Here is a 13,732-nt window from a genome sequence, read left to right as displayed (position 1 = left end):
CTTGTGATAATTTAGGATCAAATCTTTTGAGGCATTTGGTGCTCGCCACACTCTGTAGAGCGCTTTCCAATTACAACCAAGTTTTCTTCATGCCAAAGACAGTTATTACTTGAACGAACATCTGGTTTTAAGTCATGAAATTCTTGTATATTCAAGAAGGTGCTCTTCGTATTGCTGAAGTTGGTCTGTTGGGCTACCACTGCAGAGTGGTGTTTATACTTCGATGGAAAAAATGCTATCAATCAAGAGGCTTCGCCACAAGTTTACTCCAAGTCTTTTTTATTCATTTTCCTTGCTCAGTGGCAGCCATTTCAACGTCAAAAAAAGTTCTTCTTGCAGTTTGGATGATGTAAACGAGGACAGCCCTCTTGGGAAGCTGAACAATGTGTGTACTAATTCGTGGAGGCTCTCCTTTTCGACCATGGCTGAAACGATATTAGTGCAGCCTTGTGACCCATCTCGCCTAACTGTAGAATTAGAAAATTCCATTATTGAATGCAGATATAATGATTCATGGAAGTTATATCAATAGTATAAGGAGATGGAAGGATTTCCTAGAAAATCCATATTAAATAATCTTCTTACTGGTCTTGCAGAAAGTCGTGACCTTCAGTGGCTTGAGAAATCTCACAGTTTGGTGGAACTGATTTTTGATGAAGATAAGCTTGAATTGTTAAAATTTGAAACTCTAATATACCTCTCTTTCAGTCTTGCAAAGTATGGGTTGCCAATACCTGCATCGACTGTGCTAAGAAGAATGGTTGAAACAGAAAAGTACCCCCGGTAACGGCATGGTCGGCAATTGTGGCTCATATGTCAAGGATAGCCTCTGGTGCATACCTTGCTGCTGAGTTAATTCTAGAAATAGGATACTTGTTCCAAGATAACAGGGTAGATCCACGGAAGAAGACTAACAGGCCTTTGCTTTCGATGAAGCCTAACACTACTGTCTTCAACCTTGCTGCTGGCTGTTTGTTATTTGGCACAACTAGGAAGGCTGAACAACTTCTGGAAATGATGCCTCTAGTTGGTATAAAGGCTGACTCAAATTTACTAATTACAATGGCACTTATCTATGAAATAAATGGACACAGAGATGAACTCAAGAAGCTTAAGAGACACATAGATGACACTTGTAACTTGGGTCAATATCAACAGTTCTATAACTGTTTGCTGACATGTCATTTGAACTTTGGTGACCTTAGTTCTGCATCACAAATGGTCTTGGAAATGCTCTCTAAGGCGAAGAAAGCACGTAATTCTCTTGCTTCGGCAACACTTACACTTGAAGCTGTTGGTACTTGTAAGTTCTCCTCGCCCACAGTAAATTCCAGACAAGCCCGTGGCCTTAAAAAATCTGATGTTCTAAAGCAACCTATATTTGTTGAAAGCTCAGACTTGTCATATGAAGAGTTCTGTAGAGATTGAAATTATGTAGGCCTAGAGGCTGAGGCAAAAGAGACACTTGATCTTTTATTGGAAAACTTGCAGAAGCGAGTTGAACTGGTTACTTCTGAATGTGGTATACTTCAGCCAACTGAGAAAATTTACATCAAACTGGTTATGCCCTTTTTTAAAGCTGGAAAGGTTAAAGAACTGGATGAATTTTTGATAAAAGCAAATAAAGAAGATGTCCCAGTTGCTATCGAAAATTCAACAAGCGGCAAATCAAGCAGCGGCAATTCATTCAGCGGCTATTAAAATGGATCAGCACACCAGCGGCAATTTAAAGTATCGAGCGGCATTGGCAGTTCAAAGATTCGGTATTGGTGGTTCAACGGGATCGGCAAAAGTGATCGAAGCAACTACTCAAAGAGATAAATCCGCAACTTTCTTTTCCGCAATATTGATCGGGTAAGTTGATCGGCATGTTACGAGCGGCCAAATTCAAACTTTTAGTAAGTGAGTTTTGTTGAAGATAAACTAATAGAACAAGGTCTGTTGAAGATGCTGCAATTAATTTCCAAATTCGAATTCAAACTTCATATATAACAAGGTCTGTTGAAGATAACCTAATACAAGGGCGAAGCTTAAGCGAATTAGGAAAGTGATTGTTGGGTCAGTGTTGAAAATCTAGTCCTATTGGTATACAGCTTTGGAGTTAGAATATCTATAAAAGGAGAACTTGTGGGAGCAGAATAATTATCAGACTTAAAAAATAGAAATAGTTAGGTTTGAGAAGAGAAGAAATAAAAGTTCCTATCTTCTGGTTCATGTTCTTGTTTTACTTGTGCAGTAAGGTATGTTTCCATTCACGTTCACACCTTTTTTTATGTTTTCTTCATTCTTATCACAAAAAGTCGGTTGTCATGTTATGAACAGTAAGATTTTTTGTTTTTGAGGAATGTATATTAGGATTTGGATCCCAATAAGAGACAGTAAACCATGTTTAGTTCTAGTAATTATGCAAAGAAATGATTAAGAATCTAAATAAATATGTTAGTTATACCGTAAGTTTGTCCAACATGTATACTTGTTAAAAAACAATATTGTATTTTCGTCTTTGCTTTTGAGAGAAGGGTTTGATATTTTTCTATCTTTTTGATAGTATTGAAAATATTTGTTTAATGGAGAGGAATTATAACTTGATGAGGAGATGGGGTGATAAGGAGGATTTTAATATGAATAGGGTGGCGAAGGGTATTGATGCAGATAGTTTGAGAGCACAGTATGATATTGGAGATGATGTTTCCATTGAGTATGTTGGAAGCCATATTGACCAAAAGTGTGAAAATGATGACATAATTTTATTGTTTTCACATTTTTGGGTTGGTTGTAGTATTCCATTTCGAAAATCAGTTTCCAAATTATTAACTCGATGGAGATTGCATCCTTTACAATTATCTCCTGGCTATTAGGCTATCTTTACCCGTATAGCGAGGATTTGTAAGGTTTATCAAAGGAGTATGTCTTCAGACCTATTGTTTGAGTTATTGAAGCCTCTGCGACAAAACAAGGCTTCTTTTAAAAGTTATGCGTTGGGATATCATAACCATCACAACTAGAATTATCGGTTTTATGGGATGCCTTCGAACTACAATAATGCAAAATTGTATGGTTTTAATATCAAAGGCAATTAGAGGTTCGAAAATATTGATTATCCTAACAATATATCAGGTAAGATGTTAACTCAATATTCATATAATTATTATTTTAAATAGTTAGCATCACATTATGATTATCTTGTTCATTTTTTTTATAGGGGATATTCTGAAGTTTCCAAATATATCATTGTTTAGCAGTGAGATAATAAAAAAGAAATTTGTTAGTTTGTTTAGTCATAATGCTAATATCTATGATCTGTCGTTTCCAGACGATATTGTAGATTATTATCATGATATAGAAAATGGACTGCTTAATGAGCCTAGGGAATTAGCACCTTACTGTGGTTCAAAGAAGAGAAAGAATGTTATTGTAGATGATAGCAGTGAAGATGACGAAGAAGTAGAAGGAGATGACTCGGAGGATAGCGGACAAGAAAATATTAGAAAGAAGAAAAGAAGCTTACGTCCAAAAAAGAGGGAAAAGAAAGCTAGGGATAACTCAAGTAAAATTGAGGAAGGGATTGAGAATCGAGAAATGGTATGTATATAATATTTCTTTTAAAATATATATCATATATGTAAGACCTATAATATGTTTTGGAATGACGTTTCATTATGACAGGTTTTTTGTCTTCTGGCACAAAAAACTATTGATGTGCATGATATTGATGATGATGATGATATCGGTGGGGAAGCGATGACTAACAGTATATCTGAACTTGATGTTAGTGTTGATCTTGTTTTTGTGATTTAGAATTATTTTCGTTATTGATTGTTTAATTTTTCTTTTGATAATGTAGATGGAAAAAGTTGACGATGGTGGAGACACAATGGGTTCAACTTCTGTTGTCAGGATCAATTTTGGAGTGCCAACTCCTTTTGGTGGAAGTAGTTTTGGAGTTCCAACACCTGTTGTTGTCACCAATGCTGGTGTAGCAACTTCTGCCGATGGCACCAATGCTGGTGTGTCGAGTTTAGTATCAAATGTTGTTTGCACTAATGTTGGATTGCCGACTTTTGCTGTTGACACCGATGCAGGTGTGTCCACAGAAGTGTTCACGATTGTTGGTACAAAATCAGAAGTGTCTACTATTGTTGGCACTAATGCTGGATTGCCAACTTCTGTTGACACCGATGCAGGTGTGTCAACAGACACTACTAAAAGAAGGGCTTTTTGTGTCACTTATTTTTTTTGTCTTGTGTCACTTACTAGAAAAAAGTGACACACAGAGTTTTGATGTGTCACTTTTTTATAGAACGAGGGCTGATGTGTTACTTCTAGGAAAAGTGACACAAGTAATTTTATTTTTTGTGTCCCATTATTTGAAAGTGACACTAGTGGTTTGCCTTGATGTGTCACTTCTGGGTAGGGGTGCAAGTGGATATCCAAATATTCGAATCCGATTCGAATTCGTATTCGAAAAATCGGATATTATCCGAAAATTTCGGATTCGGATTCGGATTCGGATATTTTTTTTATGTCCGAACTGGTTTCGGATACGGATTCGGATACTCACATATCCGCATCCGATAATATCCGATCCGATTTAAAAAATTAATAGTTTTTATATATAATTTATTTATTTATTTTTATTGTATAAAATATTATATAAAATCATAAACTAATAATATAAAACTATAATAACAAAATAATAATAATAAATGACAAATATATATATTTATACTAGTTTTTATAGTGGTAAAATGAATTATTCAAAGCAAATAAATTTTAATTAATTTTTATTTTCGGATCGGATATTATCCGATATCCGTTTCGGATATCCGAAATCGGATTCGGATAAATTTTTTAATATCCATCGGATTCGGATTCGGATATCGGTATAAATTTTCGGATTCGGATTCGGATACAGACATATCCGCATCCGAACATATCCGTTTGCACCCCTACTTCTGGGTGTAAAAATATCGAAAACAAACGAAAACAAAAATTAACAGATTATCAAAATAAATAAGCGACACGAGTACGAGTACGAATACGAATACGAATACGAATAATTACATCGTATGCCATGAAACACAAAGTCTTGATTTTGGGCGCGCGGCTATGTTTTTAACTTCCCTCCCAAAAACAACTAAACCTAAAAGGAAAAGAATTAGAAAGGGATAGAAATAGAAACTGAAGGTTGTTTAAATCCCTTCATACTCATCACTTAGGTTAAAAAAGAAAAATACCAGAAGAAAAAAAACAGAAAAGAAAAAAGCGTCTCTTAACCGCTGCTTCTTCTTCGTGAATCGCAGCGTTTTTCCTCCCAACTTCTCCACAGCTTTTTTATTGCACCGGCGCTCCTCACCCATCTCTCGTCTGGTGTCGTTCTCCGGTTCGCTTTCCAGCTCTCTCTCTCTCTCGATCTCGCGAGCAAGAAAATAAAGGTAATATTTTTTTTTTCGTTTTTATTTAATTGTCTATGTTTTGGATGCTATTGCAAATTAATCGATCAAAGTTTTGTTTTGAGTCTATTATAGCACTCTGTATTTGTTGTTGTCGAATCTTTGAGTCTACAGGAAACAAAAGCGTAAATTTTGATAAAAAACGAAATCGTAAACTTTGATCAATAAATTTGAGATTGAATAAAAGGGAATTGGTCAAGAAACCGATTTAAGCACCATTATAAGTTTATAACCATAGCTTGTATTCAATCGAACACTAGATAATATTGTTTCGGGTTACGCTATACGATGTAATTTAGAGTATCCGGATTTTATAATTAAATTTTAATTTCGACGACGCCCGGGGACGCCCGAATAGTAATTTCCGATCTGGGGGATAGCCCCTCACATGTAATTGGCGGCTCGTTGTTCGACGCCGTGTCGTTTCCTATGGACTTCCCCGGGCGCCCGGCTCGATATATAGGTTTGATATGTTTACCAATGACTGGGTGTGTTTATCGCCTATGTTATCGCTCGGGGAGTTTTATGTGTCGCGGTCAATGGGGGATTATTGTGGCTGGTGGGGGGGTCTAGACATGTTATGTTGGGGCAGCTGGAAGTAGGATGAGTTCAGTGGAGAGATATGATGTGGAGAAAAATGAGTGGGTGGAGATGGATGGGTTACCTAGGTTTCGAGCTGGGTGTGTTGGGTTTTTAGTTGGGAATGGTGAGGAGATGGAGTTTTGGGTTATGGGTTGGTATGGTGAGTCGAGGACAGTTTCGGGGGTTTTTCCAGTGGATGAGTATTATAGAGATGGTGTGGTTTTGGAGTTGAAGAGTGGTGGGAAGTGGAGAGAGATTGAGAATATGTGGGAAGAAGGAGAGAGGAGGAGATTGGGTAATGTAGTTGTTCTTGATGGGGAAGACGGTGAGGAGCCTGGGATTTTTATGCTTGATGGTGCTGATATTTTCAGGTAACTCCTTGAAAATTGTGCTTGTTAAATGTCACAGTGATCTAATAACTGTGTCGTTTGAAATCCCCTCTGCTGTCATTTGTTTAGTTATTTGGTTTTCCTATGAATGCTAGTTACATTATGGATTGATTTATTTGATGGAAGTAATTATACTTTGCTAAATGTCAAAGTTTATTGGATAATTGTTTTGTTTTAGAGATTAATTAGATGTCGTGATTGCTTTGAGATTTCTATCTTTGGTTATGTTTATGATGCATATATGTCTATACCAAAGTTGTCAAACTCGATGAACTTTTTGAAAAATTATTTTGTTTATCAATCTCATATGTTTTCTGATCCAATTTATGCTAGTTAAGTCAAGGACTAATCCATTTGACTTTAAGCACAGAACATAAAATTCTAAGTTGTTTATATAGCAGCTGCTCCATTGTACTGCTTGGTCTGCATGAGAAAAAGTTGCACACCTTTTGTCTCCTTTGTTGAACAGCTTAGTCATCTTATGGGCCATCTATTCTTACATTTGACTTATGGATGTCTCTATACGGTTTTAGCTATAAAACTCAAACACATATCATTCGTTTCTTTTCAGTTTACAATTATATTGTATTATTTTAGGAAGGAATCTTATAGTTCTCACTTCATAGTTGGTTGACATAGTTTATAGTTATATAGTTATACGACATACTCTATCTTATAAACTTGGTAAAACAGAATTTCATAGATCTTGGTTAAAACCTGTCTTCTTGCATTCCCCAATGTTCAAAGGAGTTCAAAAATTTGAAAACCGAGTTTCATAAGTCCTAATACACCATGAGGTCCTTGAAGCGAAGGGACTCAATGCATGATACTTAGGTTTATACTTAGTATATCGTGATCCACCCTCAATTCTTGATCTTTAAAGATTTGGTGATCCTTGAGTCGAAGTTCATATAATAGTTATAAGACGCCATTATCTATTTGCCTTTGCTTAATGGTGATTTTGTTTGTACTGTATCGATCTTTAAAGATGTGCTGATCTTTATTGAGTCCGCTTATTATAACAATTTTATGATGCCAAATCATCTATATATCGTTGCTTAGTGGTGACTTTGTTTGGATTGTGTGCTTTTGAATTAATGTGTGGTAGCTAATGTCTTGATAAGATAAAGTTTAAGGAAATAGTAATCAATTTATCCATCTGGTTTAGTTTTATAATGTCACATGATAGGTTTTTTCCCTGGATGGACGGGCTTGCACCTCTGCCTCCGTGAGGCATACGCCTCACTTCGTTTTATAGTAAACCGTCGCTAAATAGAACTTTTAGATAATGGCTTTGATGAGCATATGCATGTTAGGTATTAAACATTTTTAAAATTATGGACCTTTTCCTTTTGTTGTTGGGTTAATATATATATATATATATATATATATATATATATATATATATATATATATATATATATATATATATATATATATATATTATTCAAACGTGTCCAAGACTAGGGGTGCAAGTGGATATCCAAATATTCGAATCCGATTCGAATTCAGATTGAAAAAATCGGATATTATCCGAAAATTTCGGATTCGATTCGATTCGATATTTTTTATGTCCGAACTGGTTTCGGATACGGATTCGATACTCACATATCCGCATCCGATAATATCCGATCCGATTTAAAAAATTAATAGTTTTTATATATAATTTATTTATTTATTTTTATTGTATAAAATATTATATAAAATCATAAACTAATAATATAAAACTATAATAACAAAATAATAATAATAAATGACAAATATATATATTTATACTAGTTTTTATAGTGGTAAAATGAATTATTCAAAGCAAATAAATTTTAATTAATTTTTATTTTCGGATCGGATATTATCCGATATCCGTTTCGGATATCCGAAATCGGATTCGGATAAATTTTTTAATATCCATCGGATTCGGATTCGGATTCGGATATCGGTATAAATTTTCGGATTCGGATTCGGATACAGACATATCCGCATCCGAACATATCCGTTTGCACCCCTATCCAAGACGAATCCGTTTCCTATATTTTTGAAAAATGCCGTGTCCGCGTATCCGTGTCGTGTCGTATCCGTGTCGCGTGTCGGTATCCGTGCTTCTTAGCTTCTATTTGGTTATTGAGAGTAGCCTAAATTGGTTAGTTAGATTTCCACTGTAATTTGATTTTGCATAATACAATTATCATATCATCTTAGACTTACTTAATGTTTTTCCTACTAATGTGTCATGTGTTGATATCATCTTGCAATGATACTTTATTTTTGAATGTGTGGTCTTTGTACTTGATTTTATTTTTTTGACTCTGTTTTTCTTTAAGAGATCGGTTTGTTGCATTTTGCTACGATATGGATAAGTCTTGGATGTCCAAGGACCGGTTAACAAGCGAATATATTCAAGGAGTTGAAAGGTTAATTAGTGTTGGAAAGGAAGAAGGAAGTTTCATACGTTGTCCATGTAGAGATTGTTCAAATATCAACGAGTTAACTAAGACTGAGGTCAGAAATCATCTTTTCGAACGTGGTATTAGCCAAGGTTACACTATTTGGCGGTTTCATGGCTTAAAGCTCTCTATTTTCGAGACCCCGACTAGTTTTACAGAACAAGACACTTTTGGACATTATGATGAGGTTGAGACTTCTGAAGATGTTGGACATTATGATGAGACTGAGACTCTTGAAGATGTTGGATATTATGATGAGATTGAGACTCCTGAAGATGTTGAACGCATGAGAGAAATGGCGAAGGCTGCAGAGGACCATTATACGACTGATCCCGAGAAATTTAAGGAATTGCTTGAAGATGCCGAAACGCCTTTGTACGAGGGTTGCTCAAAATTCACAAAGCTATCAATAGTTATCATTTTATTTAATCTGAAAGCAAATAGTGGGTGGTCTGACACAAGTTTTTCGAAGTTATTGAAGCTACTGGGACAGATGCTTCCTCAACCAAATCTCTTGCCGAAATCCTTGAATGGAGTCAAGAAGACATTATCTGTTTATGGGATGAAGTATGAGAAAATACATGCATGTCCAAATGATTGTATACTCTATAGGGGTGATAAATACAAAAATGAAACTATGTGCCCTATTTGTGGAGTCTCAAGATATAAAGAGAACAAGAGAGCGACCAACAAATCGGGTGGAGTACCAAAGAAAAGTTTTGTGGTATTTTCCACCAATTCCAAGATTCAAGAAGATGTTTCAATCTGCCCAAACATCAAAGTCAATGACATGGCATGCCGATGAAAGGTGGTTGATGGTAAGATCGCCACCCAGCCAGACTCTCCAAAGATGGAAGTTGGTTGACGAAAAATATCCGAATTTGCGGTAGAGAATCGAAATCTTCGCTTAGCACTTTCAGCCCGATGGAGTCAATCCACACCGTACTCTTAGTACTAAGTATAGTTTATGGCTGTTATCTTTGGTCACATACAACCTCCCACCGTGGCTATGCATGAAAAGAAAGTATATGATGCTTACGATGTTAATATCAGGTCCAAATCAACTGGAAACAATATCGACGTCTACTTGGCACCCTTGGTTGACGACTTACATGTTTTGTGGGAGATAGGGTTGGATGCTTATGATGTGTACCGTCATGAATCATTTATACTTAAAGCTGTTTTGTTATGGACAATCAATGATCTTCTGCAGATAGCAATCTTTACGGGTGCACTTTGTGAAAGGTTATTTTGCTTGTCCTATTTTTATGGCAGGGCACGCGCCCTCAACCAGGCTTAAGCACTCGGGAAGAGCATTATACACACCAATAGAAGATTTCTTCGCGCTATCATCCATATCGAAGACAAAAAAAGCCTTCAATGGTAAAACAGAGCTGGGAGGCACTGAACCCTTAACCTGGTTTGAAAGTACTAGAAGAAGTTGAAGGGATCAAAGTCATATGGGGAACAAAGGGAACCATTACGGGTCTGCGCCAATTGTTTTAAGAAGAAATCAGTTTTTTTAGCTTCCATAATTGGAGATATCTAGAACTCCGACATAATGTAGATTTTATGCACACGGAGAAAAATGTATGTGACAAGCATTGTTGGGACCCTACTTAACATTCCACGTAAAATAAAGATACCATTAAGTCTCGTCTTGACCTCCAAGAAATGGGTCTAAGGACAGAATTGGCTCCAACAAATGGGGAAAAGCGATCGTTCTTGCCTCCGGCTTGTCACACACTATCTAGAGATGAGAAAAAGACTATGCAAAACTTTGCATGAGTTAAAAGTCCCAAGTGGATACACTTGAATTTTAGGCCTCTTGTCTCGATGCAAGATCTAAAACTGCAAAATATGAAAGTCGCCAATTGTCATGTTTTGATGCAAACAACTTCTTCCGATTGCAATAAGAACAATTTTGCCAAAGAATGTGAGATGTGCAATTATTAGGCTATGTTCTTTTTTTAAGGCTATTTGCTCGAAAGTAATAGATAAGGAAAAATTGCCTCAAATTCAGGAAGACATTTTGCTCACAGTATGTTTGCTGGAAAAGTATTTTCCGCCATCATTTTTCGACGTTATGATTCATCTAACAGTGCACCTTGTCAGAGAAGTTGATCTTTGTGGTCCTGTATTCTACCGATGGATGTATGCATTTGAGAGGTACAATGAATTATATATTACCATTCAATATTTCTTAATGCGCTTTTCTTTATAAACATTACTATTGTTCAATCTCTTAGGTACATGACCGTGTTAAAGGGCTTTATCATAATCGAAATCGACCGAAGCTTGTATTCTTTGAGAATTACATTGCAGAGGAAGCAATTGAATTTTTGTAGCTTAATTCTTACCTGACTTAGATGCAATTGGGATTCCTCTCCGTAAAGATAACACTACCACAGATTTGATATCATCTGAAAATCTTCCCCGAGGAAGTACCCATAGTCAAGTAGATAGAAAAACATTGGACCAGGCACATCTCTATGTGTTGCAAAACACAAGAGATGTTCAGCCTTACATCGAGTAAGGTTTCTTTAGTTGTTCACTTTAAAAGTCTATTTTAGTTCCTTGGTTTCGGATTCCGATAGCTAACTAGTTTATTTTGTGGCCTAACATGATAGAGAACATATGAACTATCTGAAGGAACAACAACCTCGTAAATAAAAAAAACCCACATGGTTGCATGCTGAACACAATCGCTCATTTTGTGATTGGCTTAGAGACAAGGTATATTATAAATTGGTCTTTTTTTTGTTTTTGTTATTTTTGTATGTTAATTTAACTTAGATTAGGACTAAAATGTTTACACAACAATGCACAGGTTTTGCTCGAGAGGGGAAATCCTGACAACAAGGTGTCAAACACCTTGAAGTGGGTATCGAAGGGGCCTTTGGCACATGTTTACAAATATTCTACCTATGTCACTAATGGTTATCGTTTTGCCACGAAACGGCAAGACACTTTACGAGTAAATCAAAATAGTGGCGTGAGTTTGGCAAACAACAACCCACAGGGTTTCAAAGCATGAAAGGATCAAAACCCATTTTTTTGAACATGTCTTTCTACGGTGTTATTGTTGAAATATGGTTGCTCGATTATACAAATTTCAAGATTCCAATGTTCAAGTGTGGATGGGTTGATAGCAAGAATGCAATTAGGAAGGATGACATGGGTTTCACTTTTAGTGGATCTTGGTAGAGTTGGCTATAAATCTGATTCCTTCATCCTAGCTTCTCGGCCGAAAGCAAGTTTTCTATGTACTGATCAACTTGACCCAACGTGGTGGGTTGTTGTAGAATCTCCTCAAAGATGCTTTCCACGAATCTGACGACGATAACGATGATGAGCTCGTTGATGCTCATGTAGGAGATGACAATTTTGTTGAATTGCCAAATGTTGACTCATTGGATGTTAATGGCGAATCTCGGTCGGTTTCGTCCGTGAAGATTATGAGGGCACTTGGGTTGAGCATAAAGAAACTTCTTGATTTATTAGTTTTCATTGTTTTTTGTGGTGGAATCGATATTTGGTTTGTTAATAAGAGATTGTGACCAACTTTTGTCATTTATGTATTGTCCTTACGATTATTTTGGTTCTGTTCAAATTATGATATCAAGTTTTTGCCATAGACATGCTTATTGCTACTGATCATGTCATCTTCTAATGATTTTCCTATTCTATAGTTTTTGTAAGGTTTAGTTAGATATGGATCCAAAACAAGTGCCAAATCAGCTCAGAAAAAAAGGAAGCATCCAATCGAGGAAGGTGACAATATTACAAGTGTTAGGGGTCAAGCTAAAAAGCTTTCACTCACTAAGCATTTTAAAGGTAAGCTTGTGGTAGAGTTTAATGCGAAAAGGAAAGATCAAAGGTGCATTTATTGAAGCGAGTTCAGTAATTGGGTTGGCACACTAGTTAAAAATATGGTTCCACTAGCCGAGTACCCAAACCGGGCCGAAAGTTGACAAACAAATAAAAGATGATGTATGGGATTGATCTTTGGTAAGCGGTTGTTTTGCCTATTATACTGATTTTGAATTATTATTGTTGTCTTTATAGAAGTGTAGACTCATCTCTGCCTTGGTTATTTGTAGGAAAAATTTGAGGCGATCCTAAGTTTAAGAAAAAAGGATTGCAGCAATGTGGTAAGATATGATGGAAATTTAAGAATTATTGCACAAAATATTTTGTCATACCTTACATAGATGACCCGATCTAATGAATCCACCAAAAATCTATCCGAATGTTAAGAAGCAAGATTGGGAGAAATTTGTAAAAAATAAGGTTATCGGAAGAGTTCCGGTATATATCCGTCATTTCCTTTGAATTTTCATTTCTAATAAATTTATAATTTTGTTAAGGTGTGATAAACTAATATACTATTTTCATTTGGGCTGTTAGGAACTAAGCAAGATTCAATTGGAAAGAAGAAACTTGAACAAGTATAACCATCGACTAAGCAAATTAGGTTATAATGGCCTTGTCGATAAGATGGTAAGTAGATATTATATTTAAGTTTGTTAGGTAAAACCAACGTAGGTAATCTAATATTACTTGGTTGGTTAGGTTATTTGTAATTGATAATAGATAGAAGCTGGGATACCTATTGATGAAGATGATAGATCTCTTTTGTGGCGTTTAGCTTGACAAGACAAAAGTGGTGAATATGCTGATGATGCCACAAAGGAAGTAGTTCAAAAGATTGTAAGTATCAAGCTCATCATTGTATGTGTGTTTGCGAAGCATATTTGATATTGTGTAGGATACCTAGCTTGATATATTGATGTATGTGTGTACTGATCTAGATGATGTGGTTCCCTATCTAGCTTGATCTAGCTTCGATTTATGAATTTTTTTT

At 35.9% G+C, this 13,732-nt stretch overlaps 1 pseudogene; it reads left to right on the top strand.

Moving 5' to 3' along the window:
* Positions 1-232: 232 nt before the first annotated feature.
* Positions 233-1,701, top strand: LOC147514993 (pentatricopeptide repeat-containing protein At1g03100, mitochondrial pseudogene; annotated as a pseudogene).
* The last annotated feature ends 12,031 nt before the right edge of the window (positions 1,702-13,732 follow it).

Source organism: Coptis chinensis, chromosome 2, assembly GCF_015680905.1.
Source record: "Coptis chinensis isolate HL-2020 chromosome 2, ASM1568090v1, whole genome shotgun sequence".
In the NCBI taxonomy this organism is placed as follows: Eukaryota; Viridiplantae; Streptophyta; class Magnoliopsida; order Ranunculales; family Ranunculaceae; genus Coptis; species Coptis chinensis.
The sequence above is the reverse complement of the archived record's forward strand: the minus strand, read 5'-3'. Positions and strand labels throughout refer to the sequence as shown.